The sequence below is a fragment of the Miscanthus floridulus genome, chromosome 18 (genome assembly GCF_019320115.1).
Source record: "Miscanthus floridulus cultivar M001 chromosome 18, ASM1932011v1, whole genome shotgun sequence".
NCBI lineage: Eukaryota > Viridiplantae > Streptophyta > Magnoliopsida > Poales > Poaceae > Miscanthus > Miscanthus floridulus.
This window is the reverse complement of record NC_089597.1, coordinates 28049058-28062630: the sequence shown is the minus strand read 5'-3', so window position 1 is coordinate 28062630 and position 13573 is coordinate 28049058. Positions and strand designations below refer to the sequence as shown.

Below are 13573 nucleotides of genomic sequence, written 5' to 3'. Positions count from 1 at the left end.
CACTATTTGGTTGCCACCTGTAGCTTCTTCTGTTGCTTTGCAATTCACGGACAGTTTTCTTGCGATTTTTCTCAGATTAAGTGGGTTCGGCATTGCTTTGCTGTGGTAGTAGAGCAACTGAAGGGTGCAGGATATGATCTAAGAGGAGTCCAGAGACTCCGTGAAGCAGGAAATGCATTTATCCCATTGACGAGGCAGCAGGTCTTGCCGAGGCACCGAATGGCTTTGGAATGCACCAACTGCGGTGATCGGACTCACACACGCTGCTTATACTGCTGTACCTCTTGCCGTGTACGGGATCTTCATTCGATTCTTGCTATAATTCCATGCAGCGATTAAGTTTTTCTTGCTTTTGACTTTTGATCTTTTGAGACATTGCATGCAGCTGCAGTCAGTAGCGACCGGCCATCGCCATGCCCGCGAAAGGATGGAGGCACTCGTCAGAACCGAATTTGGCGAACAAGTTCTGCCGAACATCTTCTGCACTGCTTGCTGCACTTTGTTCTCGTCAGATTGTTGCACAAATCACGCAGGAGCTCATCATCACCAGGGGAGTCTGATTCATCTTGTGAGGCATGAAAACCTTATTTTGACTCCAATGCAGGATCTGGTGGGGTTTCCAGAGGATTGGACAGCAGATATCCAGGTAACCCAAACTGTATTGATTGTCCTAGTTTTTTTTTTCTTTTGTGTCCTTTCAAAAAAAAATGTTTCTGTATATCATTTCGAAAAAGGTTTATTTTTAAATTCTGTGTTAGAGTCCTGCGCATTTGAATGTTAATATAAGACGCTTCATAGTCGAACAGAGTTATGGAATGGGTTGGGTCTGTGTGATCACTATTCACTAATTCCTTTCATTTCATTTTGTGGTAGCAGAAGATTGAGATACATGGAGACATCGTAGTTATGGTTTGCAGAATGGAGCAGCAGCACCCCTTGATAGGTGAACCGGGCAATTTATGCATTAACTGCATGAACCTTATTGGCGTGGAATACAATTACTGTTCTCTGTTTTGCAAGGTAACGGTTGGTTCTAAGCATGCTTATGTGATATGAAATATTTTATTTTAGATACTAAACATGGATGTACTTTGTAGGCCCATGTCATCTGGTTTCGAGAACCTGCAGAATGAGATTCAGTCAACAAGACCAAGAATTGGGGAAGTCTAGGGAGCCCAGGATTGTAGGAGTAGATAGCTGAGTAGTGTGTAACTACTGATCGAATTTTTCAGTGTCTTTAACTGGAAACTGTACGTGCGAAACTTTTGATGAGGATTTAGAAATTCTTTGATTTGATAAGTTTGCAGGATCAAATTTGAGATGTGTAGGCATTAGGCAAAGCAACTTATTTGCTTCAAAATATGTGGATTTTCCCCCCCTTTTTCACAGTGCCTTTTGCCCCTCTAATATAAAGTAGAGTATAGCTGGCATTTTTTCTGTTCTGTATGTATAATATAATCGTCTTATGCGCCGGTGCCGACGGCGGAGCAACGCCGATTGCTGCGCCGTGGCCGCCATGACGGAGTTGTTTTCCTTTGCGAGGCGCCATGGGCTCATGGGTCATGGCGCAGTTTGTTGGAGAAAAAAGTGTTTGGGCCAAAGGGCTTAGGGCCCTAGTGGGCTATTGGCTGATTGGGCCAGCCAAGAAATTGACGAATCGACCCCATCTTGCTCGTCAAATCAATCCCATCATCAATTGTACTGTTGCCAAGCCCTAGAACCGCCGCCGCCTAGCCGGCGTGGCGGTAGCGCCTTGTTTGGGACAGGCCAAGGCCGGGGCTGGGCGAGGGCGCGTTCCGGTGGCGGGAACCGATGCCGGGAACGGACGCCAGGCAGCACCGAGGGTGGCAGGTGGAGTACCCTTTGATTTTCTTCTATTATTTGTCTATTAGAAAGTTAACGCGGTTAATTTTTTTTTCTTGCCCTGATTATTTCCTCCATGATGCTACAAAACTGCGAGGCCTTTGCGGGGGGCCTCTAGCAGACCAGATGTATTGAACTGCCATCTAACTTGCATATTTGCTTTTTGATATAGCCCTTTGGATTATGTCTCATTGTCTCGGTTTGCGGTTTGCCTGGCCTCGAGCTATGAGATTTGTTATAAAGCTTCAAGAATTAATATGCATTGCTGAGAATTAATGGACAATTTTTTGGTGACACCTGGCGAATGCTGAACCTTAAAAATGGCCAAGCGAAGTTGTGGCAGTGTGATAAAAGGAGCGACAAACCTAAGATTTCCCCTCTGAGCACCACTAAGCGACTCAAATATCATCATCATATTTCTTTCGGGAAACTGTCGATTGTATATTAAGTTCGATGCCTGTGACATATGTATTGTCTTATTGAAGCAAAATATAAGTTACAAATCAAATTCTAATATTTGGCCATGAGGCATTTCTCTGAGCTTGTTTTACATTTGTGTAAACCAAAATGTTTAGTTATTCACTCACACGGTTATTTCTTGGTGTTTCAGGTTTCCTAGTGCGATATTGAACAAAGTTGTTGCTTTGTTGGACAATGTTACATGAATTTGATTTGTACGTATACATTTGTTTGCAATAACTGATGTATAGTTCTGCACAACATAGTAAATTGCATAATCATGTTTTGTGTGCAACAGTCACTCCAGGTTCATGTAGTCCATCTTAGTTGTGCTGTTGATGAAACAAAGCCCAATAAATACAACTTAAAGGGAACATAATTTGGTGCTTCCCTTTCTTTTTATTATAGATTGCTTCAGTTTCACTACAAACTCTCTCTTGATATATTTTACTTATTTCTGTAGCTTTGTCAACTGTCGTAAGCAATATCTCTGGCAAACTTTGCTGCTCTTCCTTTCGTGATTGATGCTGATTGGCAGTTAAGGTCGTTGTTGATGCGTATGTTATTATTTTCTTGGACCTGCAATGTTCCTAAGAGGTGTACAGATGTGTGTTCTTTAATGTTTTTTCTGTTTGGACTTTAGACCTGGAAATTGTGTTCCTGCACACCACTACCATCTATGAAAAAATTCCACTGTCTAGCCAGTTTACTGATGTGAAAGTTTAGCTCGACCTGTTCTTGGTAATGATTTCCCTTTGATATATACACTGTACCATCTTAGTATGTTTTCTTTGTGTTACAGTTTTTATTTTGTTCTCTATCTATAACATGTTCTAACTTCTAAGGAACTCAGTTACTTTGAATATCAGGAGATTAACTGTTCTCCAGGTTCAATGCTTTATGTAGTTAGTTGACATGTTCTGTCCTGAATTCATCTGTGATTTTATTTCAAGCATTTGTATCGATTTCAATGTGATATTTTCAGGCATGACTAGCAGTTTACTCATATTCCTATCTCCTAATAAGTTTACTTATAATTGCTTTTGGACAGAATTTCTAAAGTGGAGAAAAAACATAGGACCTTGACTGAATAATTGTTTCATGCTGCAGTTGTGTGAGGTGACTAGGTTTTCATGGTAAGTTGCTAAAGGTGTGCATGGTCCAAGTGGTTATCAAGTCTTTTTAAAATATTACACTATTGGTTTAATTCAAGAAAAAGTTAAAGCTGTTGGACACTCAGTTTCATAAAACAGAACCTGTATAAACATCATTCTCACGGTTATCGTTATACAATGAATTGGTTGTTAAACCCTTCACGGATGAGTGTTCATTCTGAACGAATCATAGTCTGGCATGTTTATGCTACCACTGTCTCCAGCACACATAGGTACACTCTTTCTCTGTTTCCCATGCCTTCATCTTCCTGTCTTCAACATCCCAATCACACAGTACTGAGTGAATCTGATAGGGCTAGGATCCCTACCGGAGCGGCTACGCAAGTTGTACGGATGCGAGATGGCTGGACGTGGGCGAGGACAGCGCGAGGGCGCCGTGGCTGCAACTGCCGAGAGAGAGAAAGAGGAGGCGGCTAGGGTTTCACCCGGCTAGGGTTTCTCCCGGCTCCCTGAGGAAGCCGGAAACAATAGTATGTTTCCGTTTAATCTCCCAAATAGAGTCTTACAAATATTTATATGTCTCTCTAATAGCGATAATTATAAAATAACCCTCTAGCAATACTATAATTGCGACAATTATATGGGCCATAGCCCTTTGATGGCCGGCTTCCCCCCTAGCCCTTAGCTGGGCTGCGACGGCTGTAGGGGATGCCGGTCATAACATCTCTCCCCGCCTGCAAAAACAGCTCGTCCTCGAGCTGGAAATCGGGGTGCTCGGCGCGGAACTCCTCGAGTGACTCCCACGTTGCATCATCTGCCGACAGACCGCGCCACTTGATCAAAATCTTCCAAACACCCCGGCGCTGCTGAGCGCGCAGGGCGCGTTCCGGGCCTGGCAGGACCCGGCCATCCAAAGCCGGTGGCAGGACGCCGGCGGCAGTGGGGGGATCACCGCGGTGCTGCTTCAGGAGGCCCACATGGAAAACATCGTGGATGCGGGCGTCATCGGGCTGCTGGAGGCGGTAGGCGACGCGACCGATGCGCTCAAGCACGCGAAACGGTCCCGCCCAGCGCGGCCCCAACTTGCGCTTGGAGCGAGGGTCGAGGGACTGCTGCGTGGTGCGGTGAAGGAGACGCAGCCAGACCAACGAGCCCACCTCGAACTCCACATCCCTGTGGTTGGAGTCGTAGTAGCGTTTGGAGAGCTGCTGGGCTTGAAGGAGCCGCTGACGGACCTCAGCGAGCATCTCGTCGCGGCTGCGGAGTATGGCGTCGGCGGCCTCGGTACGAGCCGTTCCCGACTGGTACGGCAATATGGGCGGCGGTGGTCGACCGTAGACGACCTCGAAAGGCGTGGCGCGGAGGGCGGTATGGAAAGAAGTATTGTAGCAATACTCCGCCCACGACAGCCAGTCCACCCATGCCCGAGGCCGGTCACCTGTAACACAGCGCAGATACATGGCAATCACCTTGTTGACCACCTCCGACTGGCCGTCCGTCTGAGGGTGGAAGGCGGTGCTCATGCGGAGCTTGACGCCCGCCATCTGGAAAAGGTCCCACCACATGTGGCCGGTGAACACGGGGTCCCGGTCACTGACGATGGAGAGCGGAAACCCGTGGAGCCGTACAATGCCGTCGAAGAAAGCACGGGCGACCAATGCGGCCGTGTAGGGGTGCCCGAGCGCGATGAAGTGCGCGTACTTAGAGAAACGGTCGACGACGGTGAGGATAACCGACTTGCCGGCGACTTTGGGCAGCCCCTCGATGAAGTCGATCGAGATGTCCGCCCAAACTTGGGAGGGCACGTCGAGGGGCTGCAGCAGTCCCGCTGGCTGCAACGCCTCCGTCTTGTTGCGCTGGCACGTGGTGCAAGAACGCATCAAGTCTCGCACCAGTGCCCTGTCCCGCGGAATGTAGAACTCGGCACGGAGGCGGTGCAGCGTCTTCTGGGTCCCTCATGGCCGGCGGCATGAGCCAGCAGGAGGACCTGGTGGCGGAGGTCCCCGTGATCCGGCACGAAGATGCGAGACCCGTGGAGGAGGAGGCCGCTGTCCAGGCGCCACGGCTCCGCGAGCTCCCCGGCCTGGAGCTGCTGCAGCAGCCGCTGGCCATCTGGCGCCGCGGCTGTAGCGCGCCTGATGGCGTCGAGGAGGTCAAACGAAGGCCCGGACACAGCCACCGCTGCCCCGAGTGCGTCCGGCGAAGGTACAGGCGCCACCCCCTCACTGTCGCGGCGTGACAGAGCGTCCGCCACGGTGTTGAGGCAGGCCCGGGCGGTACTCCACGGTGAAGTCGAAAGCCGAAAAGTTTGCTGAATCCATTGGTGCTATGGGACGGTAGACAAACGCTGATCAAGCAAAAATTTGAGACTGTAGTGGTCAGTGCGAACCAGGAAGGGGCGCCCCCACAAATACGGGCGCCAGTGGCGCACAGCTTGCACCAAGCCGATGAGCTCGCGTTCGTAGGCGGCGAGCTTGAGGTGGCGAGCTGCAAATGACCTGCTGAAGTAGGCGAGGGGTCCCGCGCCCTGGTGGAGGACGGCGCCGAACCCCACGCCCGATGCATCGCAGTCGACCACGAAAGTAGCGTCGAAATCCGGCATCTGAAGCACGGGCCCCGTCGTCAAGGCGCGCTTGAGCGCCTCGAAAGCCATCGTCGCGTCGTCGTCCCACACGAACGTGTCTCGCCGCAAGAGACGCGTGAGCGGGGCCGCGATGATGCCGAAGTCGCGGATGAACTTCCTGTAGTATCCCGCCAAGCCCAAGAAGCCGCGAAGGCCCCGGGCCGAGCGAGGTAGAGGCCACGCCGCCACCGCGTCGACCTTGTCGGCGTCCATGGCGACATCCGCCCTCGGCGATGACATGGCCAAGATAGGTCACGGATGGCGCCCCAAACGAGTACTTGGAGCGCTTCAAGTGGAGATGGTGCGCCCGCAGGGCGCTGAGGACGATGTTGATGTGCTGCAGATGCTCGGACCACGACGAGCTGTAGATGAGGATATCATCGAAGAAAACGAGCACAAACCTCCGGAGGTAGTCGCGAAGCACATCGTTCATCAGGGCCTGGAAGGTGGCCGGGGCATTAGAAAGCCCGAAAGGCATCACCAGAAACTTGAAGTGGCCGTGGTGAGTGCGGAACACCGTCTTGGCGATGTCGTCGGGATGCATCCGCACCTGATGATACCCCGAGCGTAGGTCCAGCTTTGTGAAAAAGCGAGCTCCATGGAGCTCATCGAGGAGCTCATCGACCACCGGAATCGGGAACTTGTCCTTGGACGTCTTGGCGTTGAGGGCGCGGTAGTCAATGCAGAAGCGCCACGACTGGTCCGCCTTGCGCACCAGCAAGACGGGCGCCGAGAAAGGCGAAGTGGTCGGCCTGATGATCCCTTGGGTGAGCATGGCCGCGCACTGCCGCTCCAGCTCGTCCTTCTGTAGCTGGGGATAGCGGTAAGGGCGCACCGCCACCGGCGCGGTGCCCTGGTAGCAAGTGGATGCGGTGGTCGTACGCTCGCGCCGGCGGAAGGCCCGTGGGTTCGGTGAAGACGACGGCGTGCTGCTGGAGGAGGACGTCCAGCAGCGGCTGCCGTGGGTCGGAGGCAGCCGCGGCCAGCAGCTGTGCCGATGGGGCTGGAGAGGGTGCAACCGCCCCGGCCACTCCCTGCCAGGTGACGCGGCGGCCGTCGCGCCAAAACGACAGGGTGAGGGCCTCGCAGTCCCATAGTATGGGGCCCAAGGTGCGGATGAAGTCGAAGCCGATGATGAAGTCAAATCCGCCCAAGTTGAGGCCGACACACGTGATGGCGAAGTCCTCGTCGTAGATGCGAATGGGCACGTTGCGCGCGATGCCCTCACAAGGCATGCGGTCGCCATTGGCCACCGTGATCCGCAGGCGCTCCCCACCCGCAGGAACGAGCCCCAGGCGGCGCATAGTCTCCCCCGACACGAAGTTATGGGTGGAGCCCGTGTCGAGGAGGGCCAGGAAGCGTTCGCCCTTGATGACGACGGGCAGCAGCAAGGAGTTGGCGGCCCGAATCCCTGCAACAGCCTGGAGGGAGACCACAAGGGCGTTAGCGGCAGCCATCTCCGGGCCGGCTAACTCGCTGGAAGGGGTGTCCTCGGTTGCCTCCACGGGAGTCTCCACGATGTAGTCGTCGACCTCCAGGTAGAAGAGGCGCTTGCACACGTGCCCGCGTACGTAAGGCTCGTCACAGTTGAAGCACAGCCCCTGGCGACGGCGCTCCTGCTGTTCGGCCGGAGAGAGCCGACGAAAAGTGGGCGCCGCCGGGGTCGGTGTAGGAGCGGCGGCCGCAGGAGGAGGACCCGCGCTTGGCGTTCGCTGCTGCGGAGTCCAGGTTGACCGCAGGGGCGGCCGGGCGCCACGAGGCTGCGGGGCAGGTGGAGATACGCAATCCTCGAACGCCCGTGCCAAGTACATGGCGGTTTGGAGGTCGGGCGGTGCGCGGAGCTGAACCTGCTTGCGGAGCTGGTCCGGCAGCCCGCCAACGTACAACTCCGCCTTTTGGCGAGCGGAGCGGTTGCGGGCGTGGCACAGGATGGCATTGTAGCGCTCCGAGTAATCCTGCACGGAAGAACCAAAAGGAAGGCGGGCAAGCTCCGCCAACCGTGTGCCCAGAACAGGAGGCCCGAAGCGGAGCGAACATAACTCGCGGAAGCGCTCCCAAGGGGGCATGCCCTCGTCCTGCTCCAGGGCGTAGTACCATGTCTGGGCAGCACCCCGAAGATGGTAGGACGCGAGCCATGTGCGCGCGGATACGAGCGTCTGCTGACCGCGGAAGAACTGCTCGCACTGGTTCAACCAATTCAGGGGGTCTGCCGAGCCGTCGTACGTAGGAAACTCCAATTTGTAGAATTTGGGCCCCGCCTGGGCGCCCGCGAGGGCAGCACCAAGGCCCAGGTCAAGGCCCCCCTGCTGCTGGCCGCCCGAGGAAGAGGGCGCCCCGAAGAACAGCGAGCCGTCCACCCCCCCAGAGAGAGGACCGCCGGCGGAAGGCAGGGTTGGAACCGCTGTTGTCGCGATCGTCGTGGAGGGTGATGGGGTTGTCGACGTGGCTATCGAGTAGAGCGGAGCAGACGCCGTCACGGGCGGCTGCAGCCAATCAGGCAGCGGTGACGGCGAGGCCGGCCATTGCAACAGATGGAGCGGAACTCCGGCCCCCATCGACGGCATGCCGTAGGGGTAGGAAGTCGCTGGCGCAGTCAGGATCGGTGCCGTGGGCATCGGCGGCGGAGGCAGTGGTGGTGCGGGAAACGGCGGCGATGGAGGCGCCTGGAGCAGGCCGGCCCACGCCGTCTGCATGGAGACCACCGCGTTGGCGATCAGATCAACCTTGGCCCCCAGCGACTCCAACGTCAGGGGCTGGGCAGAGGCGGGGGACGCCTCCGACAACTCCGACGACGCAGCGGTCGGCGGCGAAGTGGTCACCGGGATGGAGGAACTCGGAGGAGCAGTCGTCATCGAACCAGGCAATGCTGATACCAGGTTGATAGGGCTAGGATCCCTACCGGAGCGGCTACGCAAGTTGTACGGATGCGAGATGGCTGGACGTGGGCGAGGACGGCGCGAGGGCGCCGTGGCTGCAACTGCCGAGAGAGAGAAAGAGGAGGCGGCTAGGGTTTCACCCGGCTAGGGTTTCTCCCGGCTCCCTGAGGAAGCCGGAAACAATAGTATGTTTCTGCTTAATCTCCCAAATAGAGTCTTACAAATATTTATATGTCTCTCTAATAGCGATAATTATAAAATAACCCTCTAGCAATACTATAATTGCGACAATTATATGGGCCATAGCCCTTTGATGGCCGGCTTCCCTCCTAGCCCTTAGCTGGGCTGCGACGGCTGTAGGGGATGCCGGTCATAACAGAATCATTGTGTGTGTGTGCGCGCACGCTTCCAGCTCCGGCAAATGCTGTCTTGAAATTGTTGAGTGATTCTGCAAATGCTGCCTTGAAATTGGTTCTGAATGTAAGCTAGCATCCCCAGCACTCTTTTTTTTCCAGCATGGTTGTATTGTGCTGCTTGAACAGTGGAACCTTTTGGGCTTTCTATAAAAGTTGGGTTTTTCCTCTGTCAAAAAAAATGTTGAGTGATTCTGCAAATGCCGCGTTTGATAGATGTTTTTTTTTCTTCTCATTCTTTTGCATTTTCATTCACAATGTTATCACTTTTCTTCAAAATCAAAGGGGGAACTAGCTCCTGCTTTTACAGACACATGCACATATCCTATCTTGATTGTATCAAATGTTCCTTCCATGTAAGATGAGCAGCAATCTTTCAAGAAATAGAATGAATTCTCTGTAAAACAAAGCTGCATATGTGCAGTCAGTTAATGTCATTTTTGCACAATGGCAAGTCTGGAAGAAGTATTCGTTAGTGGGCCTACTGTTTTTAAATCCTCAAACGTATGGTGAAAAGTATTTTTCTTACTGTTTGATATGTTTGCTCATTTACCTTTTTTTTTTTGACATAGACCACTCTTTGTCATTTAAAGTATCAAATACAGTTCAGCACTTATATACTGTTAATTAATACAGTTTTGCTGGGCTTCCTTCATTTAACTAATTTATTTCAGTTCTCTAATGGAGGATGCAATGGACGAGCATGAGCAATTTGGTATGCACTGCTAGAGATAATTCACACATTGGCACTCTGATTGCTTTTATAAAGCGATGCTACAAAGTGATTGCTTTCAGTTATATCCGCCTGCCCCCTTTTTCAATTTGGTATACCCTGCATGCCCCTTCCGCTGTTTGCTGATTAAAAATATGGCATGTAGGCAATATTGATCAAATTAGGAGTTATAATCAAGGCGAACAATTAAACATGATTGGGTTCAAGTGCCATCTGTGCCTTGCAGAAACAGAAAAATCATGCCAAGAGATGAGCTCACGGGCTTGATAGTTGCTATAGCAACTCAGCAAGCATGTACTATTTGAAAAATAAATATGTTACTATACCTAGGTCAGGCTACTTATTTTCTTACTAATTATCTTACTATCCATGCATAATTCTCATTATGCGTAAGTGTGTAGCATTAGGAGGTTTGAATATGTCATGTGTGGGATGAGAATTCAAAGCAGAACAGGCTGATGTGGTCCAGAGTAGTATCTATACTATTCAGAAGACATGTTTTCTTGGTTGTACATAAATAGTTCTTTTTTTGCCAAAGCCCCTTGAATGTCCTTGCTGATTTGCTCTAGGCCTCGTTTGGAAAGCTCAATCCACGGGGCTTTCCTGGCCTTTTCCCCGGGACGGAGCCGCGAGGAAACTGGCCACGGGCAAATTAACCATTCCGTTTGGAAGCCTACGCGGAGGGGGAGAGCAACCCCACCCTCGAGTTTTCCCCATGGCAGCTTCTCCCTGATGCCCGAGGCCGGGCGGCCCTTTGCCGACTCAGCGACGATGCGCAAAGCAACAGCGGCTAGCATGCAGCAGCGCAAGGGGGTCACGACGGAGCGACGCCACCGTTCTCACTCAGTAGTCCATCCCATCCTAGCCTTCACTCTGTCATCGTCCCTCTTGCCGGCCACACGCCGCCTCCGCAAGATCAGCTCCAAGATTTGACTCTTCCGGCTACCATCCAAGTTCTCCGGCTGCCGGCTCTCGACTTGAGCACGTGAGCCTTGCACTTTTTCATGACTTCCTGTCTCCTTCACTTGTTCATCCATCTCTATTGTTCTAGGATTTGGATTTTAGCAGCAAGTCCATTCTTTTGCCGCAACATCATACATTCTTGTGCAGAAACTACACTCTCTTCCTAGTCTCGCGACAAGTTGGACCAGAGTGGAGATCCATCCTGGATTGGATAGTTGTCATCTTTTCTTTGGTAAAAAGAAGTCCTCAATTTCTGAAATGTAAATGGATTGAGGATTGGTAGTTGTGTTTCTAGGTTCTTCTGTTTGGTAAAAAGAAGTCTTCAATTTCTGAAATGTAAATGGATTGAGGATTTGTAGTTGTGTTTCTAGGATGGATTAATTGGCAAGAGACATAACTCTGCAATTCTTGATGATTAGTCTTCTCATAAATTTATTTGTGTAGAACTAAAAGCTCTTGGATTAGGTTCTTCTGTAGCGTAGAGTTTCAGATCTCTAGTGGCGTAGGCTGTAGGCAAAGCTATCCAGAAATCTGATTGAAAATTTCAATCCTTGGTTTTGCATAGTACTAGGTGTACCTTGGTTTTGTGTAGTACTAGGTGTATGTTCCTTAGTACTAGCCGTCATGCATACCCTATCCTGCATAGAGATTAATGCTTTGATTTTAGTTCCAATGCAACCACACATCATGCTCTTTTGCAGGTTGTGCAGTCACAACAACAGGCAGAACGAGATTCGCATTGGCAAGGTTGGAGCACTTGTCAAGTGGAAAGGTGATTGTAGCTGTGTTTATTTATTTCCACAACGCTGATTTCTGCAGTGTGCAGTGTGCACACCTGAGAATTAGATAAAGTTAGTATTGATATTTGATTCTTGTAACTCTTATCATAAAAATCAGACTTAGCACCTTTACTTGGTCAGACATCATAATCTGGAGTAGAAAGATAATTACCTTCATTGTTTGGTTGTTGATGCTCCTATTTTATGGTACCCCATTAGTAAACTTTGGGTTCCCTTAGCTAGAGAATAATCAACTGAAAGTCTAAAATGCAATAGCCAATAGCTTAATAAATGCTTTTCAGGTGCTGTTTAGAGTATTCATTCATTCATGCATACATTACCAAGGCTGATCTGACATTTAAGCATGCAAAACATGTTGGCTTCAATCACATTTAGTCAACTGAGTATTCTGAATTAGATTCAGTTTTCGGAGACATGTTATTTACATGTGAATATAACATTAGGTGAGAACCAGACCATGCTTGTTTAATCTAGGCTTAAATTGCTTCAATCTAGATCTTTAAGTTCAGCTAGTAAGAGGCAAGAAATTGCAACTTAGGTTGTTGGCTTAGTGTCCCTAGGGAGTTTTCTTTTTTTCAGCAATGGAGTTATTGTGCATATTGACGTTTTCAGTCTCTTGAATTAGTTAGCCAGAGAGATGTGATGCTAATAAATTGGTGTCAAAGGTGTATTGTGGGGCCTCCAGTATACGTGTTCAGGCACTCAAGTCAGTGATCCAATAAGCTAAAGATTTTGTTTTGGATTATGGATAATGTGGCTTAGCTCTCTTTAAAAAAAGCGTCATATTCTGGTGCTATATATATCATATCTGCTAGGATTTTGTTGTGGCAACTAGTGATTAAGGATAATTAAGCTTCTTGTCTGCAAATTTTATTAACAACAATAAGACTTTTATTTTCAATAACATTGCTTCTTTTTTTTGCAGGAAAGGACTTGTGTATCTATGTCTCTCTTTCTTTTTTTTTGAAAAAAGGGCATGCACACACAAAAAAAAAAAAAAAAAAAATTACTTGAACTTTTGGAAGTGATTGAACTAATTTTAGATGCATTAATAGCTTTGATATGAGATTGTAAAGCAGCCTGATTTACTAAAATATTCCTCCAATGCTTGCTTTTCTTTTTCTTTGGATTTGTAAGTGTTAGAACAATTTTGAGACATGCAAGCCTCTAGTTCTTTTTTTTTGTGCGCCAAGGGTGTCGGGGTTTCGGGAGATAGGAGAGTAAAGTGTTATTGCTTAATCCAAGCTGAGTGCGTTAGACTATCTGCAACAATCTATGCATCATGATACCTAAACCTAAAATGCGTGCTTCACGTTACTTTAGTGTTAAAAAGGATGCATTTTGCGAACGAGAGGAGGCGTGACCCAAATATACGTCCTCTCGCACCTGCCAAAGCCGCATCGTGCCGTATGCTGCGCCTAGATTTAGCCACGCCGCTCAAACTGCGGTCGAGCATGCATGGGAGTCTTTTGTGTTCTATTTTGGAGAGGACAAAAATAGGTACTTGATCCTTTTACCATAGGACAACCCATTTCATCAAATGGGTCTCCTATTTGGATCATATTGTTGGAGAATTTTTACGTTCCTGTTGGAAAGGACCAAAAATAGGCTCGTGACCCTTTTACCACAGCACAACCCATTATACCGGATAAACAACTGACAACTTGGAGATGGGAATCTCCTAAATTCTAGGCTTGACTTGATCCTCTCTACTGAGAGCAACTCCAA

At 49.9% G+C, this 13573-nt stretch overlaps 1 long non-coding RNA gene across 3 annotated transcripts; it reads left to right on the top strand.

Moving 5' to 3' along the window:
* Positions 1-1608: 1608 nt before the first annotated feature.
* Positions 1609-12961, top strand: LOC136521476 (uncharacterized). Of its 3 annotated transcripts, XR_010775561.1 has the most exons (7): positions 1609-1851; positions 2474-2705; positions 2786-2865; positions 3374-3458; positions 10024-10064; positions 11747-11817; positions 12771-12961. It is a non-coding gene; the product is annotated as an uncharacterized lncRNA (long non-coding RNA). The 3 variants fall into 3 exon arrangements; XR_010775562.1 differs by lacking the exon at positions 2786-2865 and having other exon boundaries at positions 2474-2537; XR_010775563.1 differs by lacking the exon at positions 2786-2865 and having other exon boundaries at positions 2474-2537; positions 10024-10174.
* The last annotated feature ends 612 nt before the right edge of the window (positions 12962-13573 follow it).